This window comes from Hyperolius riggenbachi, chromosome 4 (genome assembly GCF_040937935.1).
Source record: "Hyperolius riggenbachi isolate aHypRig1 chromosome 4, aHypRig1.pri, whole genome shotgun sequence".
Classification (NCBI taxonomy): domain Eukaryota; kingdom Metazoa; phylum Chordata; class Amphibia; order Anura; family Hyperoliidae; genus Hyperolius; species Hyperolius riggenbachi.
The window spans coordinates 339,180,625-339,196,399 of NC_090649.1; the positions used below are offsets into that span (position 1 = coordinate 339,180,625).

The 15,775-nt window shown below is 44.8% G+C and overlaps 1 protein-coding gene across 3 annotated transcripts in view; it reads right to left on the reverse strand.

The window, feature by feature from the left end:
- TIAM2 (TIAM Rac1 associated GEF 2) overlaps positions 1 to 15,775 on the reverse strand; it is a 1,035,624-nt gene that overhangs the window by 722,706 nt on the left and 297,143 nt on the right. The gene's annotated exons all lie outside the window — the stretch shown is intronic.

The window sequence follows — 15,775 nt, forward strand, 5'->3', positions numbered from 1 at the left end:
ATGTTGGATTTAATCGGATCGTAAATAGAATCGTAATAGAATCGTATAAAGAATCGTATCGTGTAGATGGGGCTTAAATTAGTTAAATTCCTATCTGCTCTGTGTGTAATAGAGCAATTAACCACTTTAGGTTATGGTTTTTTTACCCCTTAAAATGACACTAAAGCGAAAAAAACTCATGATATAATGAACTGGTTGTGTAATATGGATAATTAATAGAACATTATTAGCAAAGAAAATAGTGTCATATTTTTATTTTCAGGTATATAGTTTTCTTTATAACATTGCATCTTTCTCTAATAATTGCAGTTTCCACAATACACTCAGCATTTCAAATGATTTCACAGAGGAGGCTATGACCCTTTGAGCTTTTATCTGCAGAAAAAACATAAACAAAGAAGAAACAATGAGAGACAGTTGCGATAAGAGCTTCAAAAGACGGTGCTGTCCACGACTTTATAAAGTCACAAAGCTCACAGTAGCTCCTTTGCATAGAAACACTAGGCCTCAATTCACTAAGCTTTATCAAACACTTAATCAAACGTTTGATAATTTACCTCATGGGTAAAATCTAATTTTTAATTCACTAAGGTGTTACATATTTATCAAATGTTTTATTGATAAAACGTTCAATAAATCTATAACACCTTAGTGAATTCAAAATTAGATTTTACCCATGAGGTAAATTATCAAATGTTTGATAAAGTGTTTGATAAAGCTTAGTGAATTTAGGCCTATGAGACTCTGGAAAGTCTATGAGTGTATTGTAAACACTGTGAGATTCATATCTGTGCTAATATTTTATTTCTTAGCAGTACTACACATACAAATCACTATATCATAAGTTTATTTTCACTTCAGATTCCCTTTAAGGCTCCAGAAAATTTTGGCATATTAGCTGTCTCACTATTGATACAGCAATAACTTTTTATTACTGTCAGTTCAGTGTCAGCAAAATGATTCATATATTGTTTTTTTTTTTCAGGACAAACTAAGCTTTCATGTTACCCCTTCCTGATTTTCACATGACAAGTGCCACAGTTGTAAAACGACTCAGAATACATTACTTAGCATACAATACCATACATACTATATTAGGCATGTAGAGCGTACCATTATTGTTTCGACAGTACATCTGTAGCAATTGCATGCGATCGCTAGGGCGCAGTTTGGGGACCCAAATAGATTCATTGATAGGCAACAACATTTCAATATATCTATATAGCACTATATATAGCATTGAGTTCCCAAGCTGTCATCCTAGCGATCCCATTCAATCCGTTGAAGGCGTAGAAGCCACTGATCTTTGGCAAGACTCCCTAATATTGCTACTGCCTATAGAGCGTGTCCTAGTGGCTGTAGCTCTGGCACTTTGAATCCACCAGGAGGAAAGCGCAATATAAATGTACTGTCTTGTCTTGTGTCGAATGTGCCAGAAGGTCAATGTTCAGCTAGAGCCAGAATGTATGACTTCTAGATATAGATCACAGGAGTGGATTGCAGTTTCACTTTGCCCAGTCTAAAGCCTTGTATAAAAGCCAGACTGTCCTCGGTCAAAGACATCTTGGTCAAAAGTGTGTACAGGTGTCCTCCAAGGTGCACTGAGATGCTAAATGATATGGCAAACAGGATCTTTTTTTTTTTCCAACTAAAAAGATCTTTAAAGGGTTATTTAAAGGGGCACTGTGGCGAAAATTTTTACAATTTAAAATATGTAGACAAAGAAGAAGTATGTTTTTTTCAGAGTAAAGAGCCATAAATTACTTTTCTCCTATGTTGCTGTCACTTACAGTAGGCAGTAGAAAACTGCCAGAAGCCACAGGTTTTGGACTAGTCCATCTTTTCATGGAGGGATTCTCAGGGATTTATTTATTTTCAAAAGCAATTAGTGAATGGCAGTTGCTCTGTCCAACTGCCCAAAAACTGTGTAGCGAGCAGGTAAGCTGGCCAGCATCATTGTTTAAATCCTTTTTAGGGAATATCTTTATAAAGAATAAAATCCTGAGAATCCCCTATGAAGAGATGGGCTAGTCCAAAACCTGTCGCTTCTGTCAGATTTCTACTATCTACTGTAAGTGACAGCAACATAGAAGAAAAGTAATTTAGGGCTCATTTTACTCTGGAAAAAAGCGTACTTCTTATTTGTCTATGTTTGCACATATTTTAAATTTTAAAATGTTTCACCATAGTGCCCCTTTAATTCTAAAAACCAAAAAAAGCAGTTTAACTGCTTATATATAAGCCAGTGTTTACTGACTTATATACATCAGAACTGTTCATTGTTGGGTTCAGTGTCTCCACCTGCTTCACGTAGTTGGTAGCGCCCCTGCAACCTGCCTTTGTGAGAACCCTTTTATATATTTGAATTCATCCCACATTTATTGAACATACTGTGCTATCTGGGCTCCCATGTTTTCTTTTTCTGTGTCCCTAGTCTGACGAGACACCAGCTCCATCTTATGGCCATTGGGAGGCTACTGCGCATGCATGGCCCAGAGCTGCGTGCACCCTGATTGCACTCCCATTGTCGGGAACATTTTGTGCATGCGCAGTAGGAATTTTCTCGTACTGTGCATGTGAAGAACGCTGCCGTGCAAGGGGACATGATGAGGAGGCGCGTGGCCGGCCAGCTTTGAGGGGTCGTCCAGCTGGCTGGAGGGTCGCAGAAGGACGGCGTGAGCACAGGATGACTGAAGGGGTAAGCCCCAGGTAAGATAAAAAGCTTTTTTCTTGTAGATTTAAGATTTCCTTTAAAGAGACACTGTAACATTGGGCTTCCCCCTCCGGAGGGGGAAGCCTCAGCGTCCCAATGAGGCCTCCCACGCCGTCCTCTGTCCCACGGGGGTCTCGGTGCAGCCCTTCAAAGTCGGCCCGACAGATCCGACAGCCTGTTCAATATTCACCTTTCCAGGCTCCAGCGGGGGCGCTGTTGCGGCTTTCGGCTCCGAAGTAGACGGAAATACCCGATCTCAGTCGGGTCCGCTCTACTGCGCAGGCGCCGGAGACTTGCGCCTGCGCAATAGAGCAGACCCGACGGCGATCGGGTATTTCCGCCTATTTCGGAGCCGAGAGCCGCCACAGCGCCTGCGCAGGAGCCGGGAAGGTAAATATTTACATCGCCGCTGTTCGGATGGCTGCAGTGAGATCCCAGAGGGACGGAGGACGCCGTGGGAAGCCTCATTGGGACCCTGAAGCTTCCCCCTCCCGAGGTGAGTACCCCCCAGGGGAACTTTTTGATGTTACAGGTTTTCTTTAAGGAGCAATTGGCAGTTGAGTTCATTACTCCCTTCCTTACCACTACCACCAGAAACCACCGTGTGTAGGAGATTGAAACATCTGTACAGCAATCAGCTTTCGAACTGTCACTTAAAGAGAACCTGAACTGAAAAAAAAGTCAAAATAACCATACACCGGTCATACTTATCTCCTGTGTAGTGTACTCCTCAATCTCTTTCTCCTCTCCTGCGTCCCATTTGTCCACTGTGATCAATGGAATTCTCCATCCTCCATTTTGAAAATGGCCATTACCCCATAACAGCTTTCTGCTTAGCACACTGTTAAACTGTAAAATCACCGACTTGAGCCATAGGGAAACATGGACATTACCTTGCACATTCAGTTGTAACTGACAGCTGCTGATATATAACTGACAGCAACTGGTATATTTCAGTTCTAACAAAATATTGTCAGAACTGGAAGGGATCACTGTAAGAAGAAAATGGTGAGCCTCTGACAGGAACTGACAGTGAAATTAGTATGTAATATTCATTTGCAGCTACGTCATGTGTTTATTTTAATTAATATTACTCGCTTCAGCTGGATGGCATATTTACACACAATCCAAATAGAGCTAAAAGAAAAGGGAAAAACAACCTTTAGATATTTTTAAATATGCCTGGGACCACAAACCTGATTGCGAGAGAGAATGTGGGTATGTAGGTTCTCTAATATACATTTTATGGCTCTGCCCAAAAATCGAGCCTCTGTGGCAAGACATAATATATAAATGTGATGTTGATGAAAGAAAAAATGGAAAATTGCAAAGCCAGCTTGCAAGGATATGAACACGTACAATACAGGCCAAAGGACAGTTTAGTCCCAAAAATTCAGGTTCTTCATAATCATAATTTTGCCCACACTCAGACTGAATTTCAAAAATCTTGCAATTTGCGCGCATTTGGAATGAATGTCAAATTTCTTCCCAAAAAAAGAGTACTGCTGATTCAATTACATAGTGTATTATAGTACCACCAGATTGTCTCAGCGTGCCATTATTTCACTATTGTTTAAACAGGGCCAAATCACTATGTTCTCTTATAGTGGTCTACTTGTGTGTCGGTAGGAGTCATGCATAAGAACAATCAAGGAGCTATGCCATTCTCTTGAAAGAAAAAACGCACCCTCCAACCACAGGATTCATCTGGTCATATTGGTTCCATTAATCTTTTTTCTCTTTAGCAGGCAATGTGGGTTCCACTGCCAGTGGTCCATCAGGTCCTACCCAGAAAGAGGCATACATTTGAAAAGGGCTCCTGGAAAAAAGAGCTCCTGATATAGATGAAAAAAAAACAGATTAGGCTACACCCCCTGGTGGTGCCTGACTCTAAGACCCCCCTGGTGATTACTATGACCTAACTTCTCCCTACTCTTAAACAGAACCCTCCCCTGGTGGTGCCTAACCCTAAGACCCCCCTTGGTGGTGCCTAATCCTAAGACCCCGTCTGTTGGTGCCTAACCCTAAGACCCCCAGGTGGTGCCTATCTCTAAGACCCCGTGGTGATTACTATGACCTAACTTCTCTCTACCCTCACACAGAACCCTCCCCTGGTAGTGCCTTACCCTAAAACCCCCCTAGTCGTGCCTAACCCTAACCCAAAAACCTTATAGCCGGAAACCTTGTAGCCGAATCAAAAACGTGGGCTATAAAGGGGCGCCCTTTTGTAGCAGAATCAAAAATATGGGCTAAAAAGGGGTGCCCTTTTGTGGCAGAATCAAAAACATTGTAGCTGAATCAAAAATATGGGCTACAAAGGGGCATCCTTTTGTAGCAGAAATAAAAACCTTGTAGCCCGAATAAAAAATATGGGCTACAAAGGGGTGCCCTTTTGTGGCAGAATCAAAAATCTTGTAGCTGAAGACCTTGTAGCCGAATCAAAAATATGGGCTACGGAGGAGCCTTTTTTATACAGATGGCTGAGGAGCCCTTTTTAACTGATTCCAGAAAGGGGCAACACCAGCTCATTTCACCCGGATTTCCTGGACCTCCTCAGGATGAAGGATTAATCAATGCACCTCAGATAGCAGTATTAGGTACTGCCCATTCTGATAACAAAATTAGGTAGCTCCTTCCCCCATTCATAGTAACTGAAAAGCGGTATGTCGGCCACCTGCATGGACCCCTCCAGGTGCATGGGATCTATCACAAATTACAACCTCTCTGACCCCTGCTCCTAAGCCAGTGTGACATTCAATCATTAACTGTGTGTGATCCCGATGGACTGTTTTCAAATGATTTTGGATAGAAATCATTTGAGGAAACATTTTCTACTGGGTAACAATGAGTGGGCTCTAAAAGAGTACCTATAGTAAAATGAATTAATGAGTTGAATTAATCAGATCTCATAACCGTTATAGAGAGCATTTTTTTTCATGACATACCTCGGGCTATTTGTAGATGCCTACAAGCCATCCACAAGATGGTGATGGCAAGCAGGGGTGCTCATCAGGACTCTCGAATTCGGATGTACCCGAATAATCGGGTAGATTTTCAAGGTTGCCGAAGCCCGATGCTGTGCCGAATTCTAAGGTTCCCCGAATAGTTGCTCTCGAATTCGGCCGGATGACGCGGTGATCATGAGGTTCGGCTTCGGTATCCAGGGGATGACTTCGTTGGGCCAATCAGAAGGCCTCCAGCCAAGGCCCTAGCAACCCTAGCAACCAATCAGAGGAGGGGAGCCTGGCCCTCCCCTCCTCTATATAAGGCGGCGGCCATCTTGAGGAGCCCCGTCCTTGCTTGTGACTGAGCGGTACTGAGAGCATCTCCAGTGCCGCTGCATCTGAGAGCAAGTGCTTTTCTTGAGCTAAACCTAGCGTTTTGCTTCATAATCACCTCCTGAACACTTATATTGTATTCATTTATAGATAGCTAGTAATTTGATTGTTTTTAGTCAGCTAGTGTATACTGTATACTGTGCTAGGCTAGTGTTAGGTCTGTGTGCAGGCTAGGCCTGCTAGCCTATGTAGCCTTAGCCTACTACTAGCTTAGGTAGGTTATGGATTATAGTTAGTTGTATACTAGTACTAGTTTAGTTAATTTGTACTGCTGTAGTCTGTTAGTTTATTAGCTTCAGTACTGTGTTAGTTACTGACTGTGTACAGGCCAGCAAGCATCTGTTGTGATCTGTGACTCCGTGTGTGACCGACTTTAATTGTCACTCACTGTCTGCCACACGACTAAGTTATCGGGATTATAGTTAGTTGCGTACTACTACTACTACCACTTCTACTACTAGTTTACTTAACCTCCTTGGCATTATGGATGAGCTCAGCTCGTCCATGTACTCCAAGGTGGATTGCTCAGCCCCTGGAGGGTCTTTTCTCTTACTTTTTTTTGCAGAACATGTAGCTAGCAAAGTTCTGTCCGATCGCCGCCGCTCCCCGCCTATTCGCCACTAAAGGGGCTGCCCCCCAAAATCACCGCCAGGCTGCGCAATGGGAAGGATCGGAGCTGCCCATGACGTCATGACGTCATGTCCGATCATCACCATGGCGACGGAAGAAGCGACGATAGGAAATTACGCTTCTCGTGGGCTCTCGGAGGCGTAAGTATGGCCGCCGGGGATTGGGTGGGTGGATGCGGAGGACATGGCGTACTGCTGTAGCTAGCGTATTGTATAAGAAAAAGAATTATTTAACAAAAATGGTAATGCGTACTTATGTACGCATTACCCAGAACGCCAGGGAGGTTTTCTACTGTTAGTTTGTGAGTTTATTTGCTTCTGTACTGTGTAATAGTTACTTCACAGGCCAGCATCTGTTGTGATCTGTGACTGTCATCTGCCCAACCCTATTGATTGTGTCCGTGTGCGTCCGACTATAATTGTCACTCACTGTCTGCCACACGACTTAGTTATCGTGTACAACACTAGGGATTATAGTTAGTTGCGTACTACTACCACTACCACTTCTACTACTAGTTTACTTAATTTCTACTGTTAGTCTGTGAGTTTATTAGCTTCTGTACTGTGTAATAGTTACTTCACAGACCAGCATCTGTTGTGATCTGTGACTGTCATCTGCCCGACCCTATTGATTGCGTCCAAGTCACAGACTTTAATTGTCACTGTCTGTCACACGAGTTAGTTAGCGACTACTGTAGACTACACTACTGTTAGTAGTACTACTACTACTATTTAAATACAATTAAAAAAAAACTTCCATTTTTTGTTGTCACTCACCACCAGTCACCACCAACCCAGACCCTTTATTAAAGTTTACACCCTTTCCCGCCCTTATCTACACATATATATTTTTTTCTTATTGTATTTGTATAATTGTACAATGACTGGCAGAGGTAGAGGGCGAGGCACCAGCAGGAGAGGCAGCGCCATTGCAGCAGCCACTGCCAGCACCAGCAGGTCTGTGAGTGGTCCGCCACCAGCCACTGACCGCAGAGTTGTGGAGGAGGGAGCAGAGGAGCAACAGCAGTGTGTTGTGCCCATCTTTGAGACGGGTCGTCGCCCCCGGCCCATTGCAGAGAGTCAGGTGCAGGCTGTCGTGGAAATGATCAGTCTGAGCAGAGATTGCGATCTCAACAAGTTGAGTACCTCGTGCCTGCAGACCCACTTAGAGACCAAACATTTTGAGGAGTACAGTGAGTTTCTGAAGCTGAAGGACAGTGGCACAGGCAGTGGTCAGAGCCAGACAGCCACTGCACAGACTTCAGCAGCAGCAGCAGCATCCCACCCTCCTGCTCATCCAGCAGCAGCAGCAGCAGGAGCACAGCAACTAAATGTCCCCCCCCCCCCCCCCCCCGGGTAGCCAGTCCTCAGTGGCCTCATCAGCTCCCTCCACAGTAGCCTCCTCTTCCTCCCGTGCAGGCAAATGCCGCCAGATCCTGCTCAGCGAGTCATTTCCCAGTGTGACCAAGGTGCTGGCTCCCACCAACAGGCGCATCCGGGTGCTGAACGGGTTGCTTGCCCGGCCCATGTGCTCCCAGCTCCTGCCATACTCCTTTGTGCAGGAGGGGAGTGACATGAGAGCGCTGCTGCAGTTTGGGATCCCGGAGTGGCAAGTCCCCAGCCGCCACTACTTCTACCGCACCGCGATCCCAGCATTCCATCGATTCGCTATGGCGAATGTGGGCCGCTCACTCGATCACGCCGTGAGTGAGCGGATCCACGTCACCATGGATTCGTGGAGCAGCCGCTTTGGGACAGACTGCTACCTGTCCTTCATGGCCCACTGGGTCAGCCTAGTGGAATGCGCCAGCGAGCAAGCAGCAGGTCCATCCTCGGGCGCATCAGCGGCAGCAGCAGCACCAGTCACCCACTATGTGGTGCCACCACGCGGGGTCAGGGGAGAAGCAGCAGCTCCCACCGACAAGCGACCCCGCATCCAAAGCAGCGTTAAGGCCCGCCACTGCCAAGCGCTGCTGGAGATGAGAAGCCTGGGGAAGAACAGCTTGACAGCAGCCAACGTGCTCCGCTACCTGTGGGAGCAGGAGAAGACGTGGCTGACTCCCAGGGCTCCGAGTTGGATTGGTGTTGTCCGACAATGCGGCCAACCTGCTGGCTGCCATCAGCAGGGGACACTTGACCCACGTCTCCTGCTTGGCCCACGTCCTTAACCTGGTGGTGCAGAAGTTCATGTGCACCTACCAGGGAATGGACAAACTGTTGGAAGCGGCTCGGAAAATTGTGCGCACTTTCCGCCGCTCAGCTGCTGCCGCAGCAAACCTGGCAGACATCCAGCAGCGCAAGGGCCTGCCACGACACTGCCTTGTCATTGATGTGCCAACTCGCTGGAACTCCACCCTGGCGATGTTGGAGCGGCTGGTTGAGCAGAGGAGGGCTTTCAAACGCCACATTGTTGAGGGCGCTGTCGCCGGCACCACCAAACTGCAGATCCTCTCCAACGCACAGTGGGGGCAGATGCAGCAGGTCTGCTTGGTGTTGGCTCCCTTCCTGCAGGGAACCAAACTGGTGAGTGAGGAACGGACATCCCTCTGCCAGTGGGTGCCCTTTGTTTGTCTGCTGGAGAGGGTACTGTGCGATCTGATGGATTTGGGAAAGGAAGCCCTGAACCAGCTGGAACAGCAGCCGCCTGCGCAGTCCACTTTTGCGCAGGAATTTGAGTTGTTGGAGGAGGATGAGGAGGAGTTGGAGGTGCTGAACGTTGCTGTTGAGGGGGAACAGCGGAGCACAGCAGCAGTGGTGAGAGGGTGGAGAAAGGAGGAAGAGGCTCAGGGGCCAGATGAGGAGGACAGAAGACTTGAGGCCACTGACCCTGATGTCTCTGGTGGACGGACCACCCTGTTCACCACGGCAAGGCACATGCTGCGGTGCCTGCGCACAGACCCCAGGGATAAGCTGCTTCAGATGCAAGCGAGGGAGGACGCCTGCATCAGCATGATCCTGGACCCACGGCTGAGGAGGAGGGTGGCTCAGTTTCTGCCTGCTGGAAACCGTGAGCAGCGAACAAGCGAGTTGCAGGAGATCCTTGTTTGGTGATTGGAGGAAGCCTTCCCCCAGCCTTCCACCCCCTCTGTCCCTGTCCAGCCAGCACAGCAGCCGATGCCTGCAGCCAGCAGTAGCGTCAGGCGCCCAGGAGACCTGCTGTCATTGACGAAGGCGCTCTACATGACAGTAGAGCAGCCGAGAGAGGAGGTGTGGCCGGCAAGCAGCCACCTCCTCTCAAAGTCACAGCCAGCGCATGACCCAAGTGGTGGCCGACTACATGGGGTCCTTCAGTGGGCTTGACACCGGCAGCGAGGAGCCTGTGGACCCCATGGAGTACTGGGTGGAGTGGTTGCACATCCGGAGTGAGCTGGCGCAGTACGCCCTGGAAGTTTTGTCTTGCCCCACTTCCAGCGTGCTGTCCGAGAGGTGCTTCAGTGCGGCCAGTGGCGTGGTCACCGAGAAGCAATCTCGTCTGTCCACAGAGGCCGTGGACAGACTCACATTTTTGAAGATAAACCAGGCCTGGATTGAAGGCACGTCCCAGGCACCTGTTGTCGGCGAGAGGAGGACATGAGGTGCCTGGGCATTATTGTTTGACATCCTCCCTGGGTGATCCTTCAGTCCCTGGGTCCTGATAATTTGGCCTGGTTTTTCTTTAGTTGCTGTGGTACTAACGCTAGGTACCATGGCCCGTGATATGCCTGCTGCCACACGTCACTCCTCCTCCTCCTGCTGTATTTTACCTCCTGCTGTCAGTGTTCCCACCGCCAGGGTCTGAGGTGTCTGGGTTGAAAACTGTGCTGTCCCAATTGTGCATTGGACACAATGTGAGCTTCACGACTGCTGTCCAGAACCTCCTGCTGTTGGTGTTTATTTACAGCCGTGCTACCAACGCTAGGTATTATGGCCCGTTACATTGCCTGCTGCCAAACGGCACTCCTCCTCCTGGTTCCTATTGGTGGTGGAACACAATCGTGGTGTTAACTGCTTAAAGTCCACACGGGAAAACTTTATACGGTGTGGTGCTTCTGGATATTGTGATTATGGTCTATGTGATTAAGTCTTTTTGCTTCTTTTTAGGCGGACTGAGTTGGAGATACGATCGGAAAGCTTCTATTCATCATGATACATTGTGCTAAATTTGCACATAGTGGACTGTAAGGCAGCACATGGTCTTTTGAATTTTATGCTCCATATCTTTGTTTGGCAGTTTTAATGTATATTTTTGGGTATAGTTGAAATCTGTGGTAACAGAGGCGCCAAATTAGGATAAAACCTGGAGATTTCATAATAAATTATATTGTATATATATATATAGCGACTCATTGGCTGGTCCTTGTATACCTGAGGGTGGTTTCCACCAACCCACCTCCTTTTAAACTGATTTTAAAACGGTTTTATTCTAATTTGGCGCCTCTGTTACCACATATTTCAACTTGATCTAGTCCATCCTTGGTGGGTGTATCCCCAACCTTTTCCTGTCTACAGAGAGCGACTTCTTAATACCTGAGTGGGGTCGGGATATAATTCTCCCCACCTGTGCATCCAGTGGTTGCCTTTGTGGTAACCCAAACTTGTGTGTATATTACTTGTCAACGTATCATTGTACTCCATTTGCCGTGACATACTACACTGTATTGGGCTCTCTGTTTTATTTCTTTGTATCTTTCTAAGCTATTTTTGGGTATAGTTTATATAAAAAAATTAAGGATTTAATCATTCCATTTTCTGCCCTTATTACCTGATTATCCTGATCCATGCTGGGACTCTCTGTCCTCAGAAGAGACACATTACCGCATAGTCTAATCTTTATAAATTGTTTGATTTGGCTAGTTAGGTTGCAAATAACCATTTCCCTCCTTTTTGGAACAACTAGTCCAAGGTTTCTCCACCTTGTTTCAATCTGGAGTGTGGTGACAGCAAATTACCAGATTTCCGGTGCAAAAATCAATAACTTTTTTTACCCATTGTTTGTACAATCAAGATTGTATGATGTATGGGCACACCATCCAATCTTAAACATTAACTTTCATCAGGCTAAGATGATGAAAGGGAGTTGAGCTCCCTGAAACACGTAGCTATTTATTTAGAATACTTTTAATCACACTATACGGCAGCCGCCGTTTATCCTTTCTACCACGCACCTGCTTGTCAGTTCACAAACCTTTCTTCAGCTGCCTGATGCTTGCTTGTGTAAGACACGCAGAGCAGAGTGGAGTTTTCTCCCAGCCCTCACACAAACTGAGCCAGCTCCTGGCATAAAAAGCTCCTGCAGCCTGTGGCTTACAAGTGTAAAGCACACAGAGCAGCGTCGAGCCTTCTAAACACAAACTTGGTTCCTCCTGCACATCCAAGACACCTTTCTGCAGACACTCCTACACATGAATGCGGCCGCCTATAGCGGTAGGTAGCATTTGTGAGGAGTGGAAATACACCAGATCCAGAACTTAAGTTTAGTGGACAGAGGAGCATATGTGCCAGTATATATATATATATATACTGTATATATATATATATATATATATATATATATATATATATATATATATATATATATATATATATATATATATTATTATTATTTAGTATTTAAATAGCGCCAACATATTACGCAGCGCTGTACAGTGTATATATATATCTTGCCACTAACTGTCCCTCAAAGGAGCTCACAATCTAATCCCTACCGTTGCCATGTGTCTATATTATGTAGTGTAAGTACTGTAGTCTGGGGCCAATTTTAGGGGGAGCCAATTAACTTATCCGTATGTTTTTGGAATGTGGGAGGAAACCGGAGTGCCCGGAGGAAACCCATGCAGACACAGAGAGAACATACAAACTCTTTGCAGATAGTGCCCTGGCTGGGATTCGAACCAGGGACCCAGCGCTGCAAGGCGAGAGAGCTAACCACTACGCCACCGTGCTGCCCCGTAAGGGCTAATCGGCAAGAATCTCAGGTGCAATTACTCCACGGTTGGCTAACCATTTTTCTCAAATTGTGTATTGAGTGCGCTCCCCCCCCCCCCTTCCTTTTCCCCTTGTCCTTTGCAGATATATCCACCACCCAGCGTGGCTTGTTTTAGCCTGGATTCAGTGGTCAGTTGCTTAACCCACGTGAGTGTGAACTGGCATATGAGACTGGACTTAGACCTTAACCGGTTCAGCGCCGCAGTGCAGAAAATCTCATGCATCCGAGCAACGTTCACCTCCCATTCATTCGCCTATAACTTTATTGCTACTTATCACAATGAATTGATCTATATCTTGTTTTTTCCGCCACTAATTAGGATTTCTTTGGGTAGTACATTTTGCTAAGAATTATTTTTTTCTAAATCCATTTTAACAAGAAGATTAAGAAAGAAATGAAAAAAATTCATTATTTCTCAGTTTTTGGCCATTATAGTTTGAAATTAATATACGATACGTAATTAAAACCCATGTATTTTATTTGCCCATCTGTCCCGTTAATTACACCATTTAAACGATGTCCCTATCACAATTTATGGTGCCGATATTTCATTTAGAAATAAAAGGTGCATTTTTTCAATTTACGTCCATCACTATTTATAAGCTTATAATTTTAAATAATATAATAACATACTCTCTTGACATGTATATTTAAAAAGTTTAGACCCTTGGGTAACCATTTATGTTGTTTTGTTTTTTTAACTGTATTTTTTTTATTTTTTTTTTTAATAAAAAATGTATGTGGGTAATTTTTGGTGTGGGAGGGAAACTGCTTATTTTACATGTAAAATAAGCAAATTCTTTAATTAAAAATGTATGTGGGTGCAGTTTACTATTTGGCCACAAGATGGCCACAGTGAGAAAAGTCCTGGATGCGAACGATCTCGCATCCAGGAACCAAAATTCAGAGGAGTTGTTTCCTGGTGGCAGAAATACCACGCTCTCTGGAGAGAAAGCATCGGTATTTCTGCGGGGAAGTTAGATCGGTGAATGGGAATTATATTCCCATTCACTGATCGGGGGGCTAGCGGCGGGTGCGCGCGCGGGCGCACGCCCGATCGCGCGCACCACGCATTGAAAGCAGCAGTGCCTTTCTGGATGAGAAAGCTCGTCCAGAAAGGCCAAACTGGTTAATGCAAAGCCTGCATGCAGCGAATTAGAAAAACATGATCAGTTATGACCTTTTACTGTGAACAGGCCTATAGAATTGGCAGTGAATTGACATGCAGAATTATTCTTCAGTGCAACTGAGCACTGTGAACCTAGGCTTATGCCTAACACAGGCACCCAGTTTACAACATACTGCACAACATTCATGGTCCCTTTAAGGGCTAGTTCTAAGTTCCACTTCTCAGTTGCGTTGCATGTGAATTCTGCATGTGAATTTGCTGCCTTTATAATGGGCTTTATAATGCCTTTATAATGGGCTGTTCACAGTACTGCGTTATAACTTGCATTAACCTAACTTGCTGCAAGCAGTCTTTGTATTAAGGTCTATGTCCAGTATCCATTGCAGTTCATACTCATTATAACCTGTGGTTATGCAACTGACTTTGAATGTTGCATAGGGTTAACATTGCAGAGTGGAAACCTGCGTTATAATGACTTTATAAAGAAGGACAATAACGTCCCACTGTGAACCTAGCCTAGAAGTATACCCTGTCTTCCCACCAAGTAATACAGTCCCCTACTACCAGCACCTGTCTGTTACATCACAGGTTATATATATAATATATATATCAATTGTGAAATGTATGTCAGGCAATTTTTGATAGCAGCATAAACTGTGATGTAACTGATTTTACATGTACTGGCTTTTTTTTACGTATTTGGTACATGATTAAAAGTTATGTTTTATGGATATAACTGTCTGTGAAAATCCAAATATACATTGTCTTTTTCATTACGTAACATTAGAGACATTATCTTAATATTACATAGCACTGACATAATCTAATCTCTACTATAGTTATAATCTAACGTCTCTACCATTATTGATAAAAGAGGATGAAGGTGAGCACCACCCTAAGTATAATGTTATACATACCTGTACATGTGCAGCTAGAGTGAAGAACTGGGGGTTAAAAAAAGAAGAGCAGGAAACCAGATAATACACATCATGTACAAATATACAAATCTTCTTTATTAATTAAATTTTATAAAGTATATTAATTAACCACTTCAGCCTTCAGTGTATTTTCACCTTATGCATCAAAGCAATTTTCACATTTCAGCACTCATCTCATTCATTTGCCAATACATTTTTTATTACTCATCACATCTAAATGATCTATATCTTATTTTTTTTTTTTGCCACCAATTAGGCTTTCTAGGGGTGGTATTGTTTTCAGTAATTACTTTATTTTCTATGCCTTTTAAAGGGAAAACCTCCATAATCTCCAATTCCATCCCCTATAGTTTTAAAATAAACAATGCTATTCTAGATAAAACACACACATTTAATTTGCCCATTTGTCCTGGTAATCCTAACATTTAAATTACAGGTAATCCCCGGTTGATGAACGAGATAGGGACTGTAGGTTTGTTCTTAACCTGAATCTGTTCTTAAGTCGGAACACTATGCCATCTCTGTCCCCTGTACCTCCTCTGTGCCCCCCTGTGGCTCCAGTGTCCCCCTCTGTGTCACATCTGCCCTCTGTACCTGCTTATACAAGTTTAAAAGCTATTTTTTCTTTGAATCTTTTAAAATCGATTTTCTCACAAACTACAAGTCCAATTTGAAAAATTCTTTTTTTGACATGTTCCCAAGGAAACACAGAATCCATGCCGTTTGTATCGGCGGGTCATTCATAAGTCAGGCATTTGTAAGTCTGGGATTACCTGTATGTCCCTAGTGCAGAAATGTCAAACTGGTCCTTCGAGGGCTGAAGTCCTCACACATTTTTGACACAGCTCAAATTAATTGATGGGTCTGAATCAGGAAAGGTGTGGTCCATCAGGTAGAACACACAGGGCCGGCCCTAGACTTTTTGCCGCCTGAGGCAAATTTAAAAAAAAATGGCCGCCGCTGCCACCGAGCTGGAGGGGTAGCGGGCAGGACAGGGGTATTGGCCTAGGGGTGGGGAGGGGGGACTCACCTCTTCCTCGCTCGATCCAGCGTGCGCTCCACT